Genomic DNA, 5,275 nt, shown 5'->3' on the forward strand with positions numbered 1-5,275 from the left:
GTTCTTTTAATCTGTCATATCTACCATAGTATTCACCATCACGATTAGATATGACGTGTTTTATTCTTTTGCTGAGTTGGTTTTCAATTTCAACCTTATAAGCCTTGAACATGTCTATTGATTGGGAATTCTTATTAATGAAATATAGGTAGTCATAGCGAGAATAATCGTTTATAAATGTAATAGAAAATAATGTTAACCATTCTAGAAAGCCGAAGAGAATGACACTTAGATATTCATATGAATTAGTTCTAAGACATTCGAAGTTCCATTGGCACCAAATCTTTTTGTATTTGTTTGTTTCACTTAATACAATTTACACAAGCACTAAAGTCTGAAAAATCAAGGGGATCAAGAATTCATACTGACACAACTTTTCGATTCTCTTTCTAGAAATATAACCTAAACGCTTGTGCCATAACGAAGCAGATTTCTCATTCGTTAATCTGCGTTTAATACCTTGTGAATTCACATACAAGGTTTCATTATAAGAGACAACCGAATTAAGTAAGAATAGATTATCATATCTAGATAAAGAATCAGCACCCACAAGATTTAAATCAAGAAAAAGACTAAATTTAATATTTCCAAATGAACAACAATAACCGAATTTTTTCAATACAGAAATAGAGACCAAATTCCATCTAAAAAATGGTACCAAAAAAAGTCTCTTTCAAATCTAGATAAAAGTCATTCTCTAATAATAATCTAAAGGTCCCTAAGCCTCCACTTCAACTGATTTACCGTCCCTTACATAGATGAATGTTTCAGCATCATTTGGCTTTCAACTGTTCATACAATCCTACATAGACACACTTACATGAATAGTGGCACCAGAATCAATCCACCAAGTATGCCTAGCTATTGAAGCTAGATTAATCTCATGACAAACCAAAGTGAGAAACATACCTTTCTTTACACGCCAAGCATGGTATTTAGTACAATCCCTTTCCAAATGTCGTGTGATTCCACAAAAATAACAGTCAAATGATTCATCATTTTCAGAGTTCGTTGTTTCTTTTGAGCTAGACCGGATGCAGCTTTCTTATCCTTTCTTTTCTTCACCTTGTCCTCATAGGTACTGGCCAACTGAGCACTTTCAGTCCTGTCTTTCTTCAGTTTTTCTTCTTCTTGCACAAGTATGGAATGAACTCATTTAAAGTCCACTTCTCCTTTTGATAGTTGTAACTGACCTTAAATTAATTGTATAGTGCAGGAAGAGAAATCAAAATCAAATACACGAAGAAATCATCAGGCAACTCAAGCATTAGTGTCTTTAGTTTTGAAGCAATATGAGACATCTCGATGATGTACTACCGAAAATTTCCTTTACCTTTATACCTTAGTGAAACTAATTTTGCCAGAAGCATACTAGTTTCGATCTCATTGCTTTTTGCAAAGTGTTTTTCAATTTCATCAAGAAATTCCTTAGCAGTAACATCATCGGACATAGCGCCCCTGAATGATTCTGGAATACCTCGCTTCCTGATCGTAGGACTCATGCGGTTTGAACGATCCCACCTATTAAGCTCCATTTTTCATCAACGAAACTTTTATCTGTAAGTGCAACGGGTCATTTAGACCTAAAAGCAAGGTCTAAGTCCATGTAGCCAAGAACGATTTGAATGTTCTCTTTCCAGTCCTTAAAGTTGGTTCCATTTAGCACAAGAATATAATTTATGTTGGCAGATATTGTAGAAGTAGAATAGTTAAACTGAATGGAGAACAAAACTAAATAAACATGTTCACATTAGAATCAATATCAAACAATTAATTAAGTGGTAACACTGATATTTAGTTTTTAGACAGAAATATTAATATGTAAGTGGTACTTTTGGTGCAGTAATCAAATATTGACAATAAATCCGATCAAACATTAAGTCCATCTTTGGGTTGACTCAATGTTCACATAATGAAAAACTTTATAATTGTCACATATTTATTATCACACGCGTGTAAATAATTCTACCAAATATTGACCTTCCTTTGGACGATGAATATCTTTATGAATTATGCATACACAACTTTCCTAATACTCCAAATAAATGAATCTAGGCAAGAGATGTTACTTTGATAACGTGTTGCTTCAATTAGTTTAGTATAAAATTAGTTATCATAAAAGAAACTTTAATGCCATAATTCGAATTTTAATTGTTGACTCTTTAACCTTTTATTTTTTTATTTTATTTTTCTTTTTAAAAAAAATTTAAAACAAAACAACAACGATGACAACAACAACAACAACAACAATAACAACAATAATAATAATAATAATAAACTGTAAGTCGGCACTATTACTGCCCAACGAACAACTGCAAATACTAACTTTTCATGTAGCAATAATCAATCAAATAAATGCCATTTTTTATTATCTTAATCATGAAATCGTGATTCTTCTTCAAATTTCAAATCACATTGATATAATCAAGGGCTTGTTAACTATATTCTATATATACATAGGTATCTGTACACATGATTTTGCATTGAAATTTCAATAGATCACCCATACTCCTCGACATCATCAATGGCGGTGGTGTAGATAGTAGGTTTTAATCGAAACCCTTTACAAGTCAAATATCCTTATTCTAAATTACTCAACATGCAAGTTACAATTATAACCATACTCAAATTTAACAATCAATTTCATAAATCTCAAATTCGAAAAATATCCAAAAAAAAAAAATCCATAATTTTGAAATCTAGGGTTTGAAATTCACATCCCAAAATTTTAGAAAACCTAATTATGAATTTCAACTCTAAGTTTTTTCCTTTAATCTCAATGTTTTAACATGGATTGGCTTTGATACCACTTGTTGAATATTTATGAAATTTAAACTTTATAAACTTTTCATAATTGCTAAGATCTCAATCTCAAATTATGAAGAAAAATAATTAATGCGGAACATACCTTAATCCATTGATTTGTATCTCGATAATGAATCTTGAATTATAATCTTTAAATCTTGTTTTCATAATCTTTAATCTTGATTCTTGATTATGGATTCTTGAATTCTTATTCTTGATTCTTGAAGTAAATTGTCTGTTCTTGATCGTGGATTTTATGGATCTTCTTCTTGAATATGATTTTTCTATAATTTTTGTGTTGATAGGATGACACAAAGAATGAAAAAAAGGCATATGTATTAGGGATCATAAACCTATATATTTTCTATATGTATTTCGTCTATCATGAAATACAATTCTAAATAAATCTGAGCTCTATACATGTAATCTGACCCAAACTCTATTTAGATGCCCTAAGCCCAATTACTTAATTCTTTATAAGATCATTTTAATTTTTGTGTGAACTTTAATATGGTCTTTATACACAATTAATTATATATGTCGGCCCACATGGTAAATTAATAATTTCCCAACATTGTTTTCCTTCTTTTCATGAATTCCTTGTACTCGCAAATTTTAGTTGATCTTTCTACACTTTTGGGATTTTAGATGGGAGACCAAATATGATTACGGATGAAAATCCCTTCCCATAATAAAAAACCTCTCAGCAAACTTGCTAGTAAATTTCACTAGAAAAGTTAACTTACAATTAATTCAAATGCTGCTAAACATTAGCTAACTCTGGCCATTTAACTTGTAAATCACCAAGGAACTCCTTTGGTTGTGTGACCTGCACTTCTCAACAACTCTGAACTACTTTTTCCTCCGCGTAGATCACTAAGAACAAAACTTGTTTCAAAGTGCTGGAACTCTAATCGCCTCTTTTCCCAACTTCAAAACTTGAAGGCTTATAGGGGAAAATAGGGGTTTCGGTATTTGATTTTTAAATCTTTTTGTGTTTTGATTTTTGGCTGATACAAGAGATGTATGGATATGTATTTGATCTTCAATGGATATTTTCTTGGCTAAAATTAAGGTTCAAGCAATAAAAAAGAATATTTGAAAAATATATGAAACCTTGATCTTGGGGTTGAATATTTATAATAGGCAATGTTCAGGGTTAAAAGGGATTGAAAAACAAATGTTTCACACAAACTAGAATTTTTGTTCATTGCACCGCAACTTAAGTACTAGCCTAGCGCCAACGAGCAATGAACCCAACGCTTGACTGCCAATCTCTCACTCAACAAGTGTCAATGTCCTTTCGGTAGGTGTATTTTATACACTTATTTGGACAAAAATTATAGACATTTAGTAGTTCTTTTGAACAATTATAACCTAATTTATTTTATATTTCATTTATTAGATGAAACTCAATGAATGGAAGTGAAATTGAAAGAAAGAGACGAAAATTTGCAAAAAGGAGGGTAGGATCCAAAGTTTAGGGACTGAAGTGTAAACGTTCAAAAGTTATGTTGAATTTTACGATGAAGATTGGAGAATGTTAGGGGTCAATTGGATACAATTAGAAGTCAACAAGGAGTGAAATGTGATATAAAAAAAAATATGGACACAAATCGATTTTCAACCGCACAAGCATGTTCCACATTTTTAGCTTAAGATTACGAACCATTTTTGACCTAGTAAACATTCGAATAGGAAAAAGGCTATTTCAAGTAAAATTGTAGTCCTTTGAGTTATCTTTGCAACGCAATTTGAATCGTCTTAATCGGATATTAGAAGAGAATGTTATGAAAAAAATACTAAACAAAGTGCAAACAGACTTTAACTCGAAAGCTAGTATAGAGTTGCAGTGTCGAAGCGCTACCTGAGTGTATCTAGAGCATGTTCTTGACCTTTTGAAGCCCATAAAAACCCTACATTTGACACAAATATGGAGAAGAATATAAATACAAGTTTTTGACACTTTTGATGGAGTTGCACATAATCATCAAATAAAATAGAAAAAGCTAGGGTTAGAAGACTTGTGAGGTTGAGGAAGATTCTTCATACAAGATCCAACTCTTTCCATGATCAAAATTTCAAAACTTGGTTATGAATTATATACATTTTTTCTTTCATTATTATGAGTAGCTAAATTTATAATTAAGTCGAACAATATAATTCATGTATGTCCTTTATTTCTGTTATTCAAGATTCAAGTTCTTTAAATACATATGTGTTGATATATTCATGAATTTAATGCTTTGATTTTTTGGCAAAATATTTAATGATTTTGTGAATCTCTTACGATCGAAAGGTGAATTTTAGATTTAGACCATACAGTAAAATTCGATAATTTAATGTAATCAACCATAGGCCAACAAATAATTCTGTTGGCACTAGTTTAGGAGGCTAAATCTTTTTTTTAAGGAGATTTACTATGAGATAGCTCGCATCATCTTCGTTTCTATTTTTCCTTCTTTTTTTT

Source organism: Olea europaea, chromosome 4 (assembly GCF_002742605.1).
Source record: "Olea europaea var. sylvestris chromosome 4, O_europaea_v1, whole genome shotgun sequence".
Taxonomy (NCBI): domain Eukaryota; kingdom Viridiplantae; phylum Streptophyta; class Magnoliopsida; order Lamiales; family Oleaceae; genus Olea; species Olea europaea.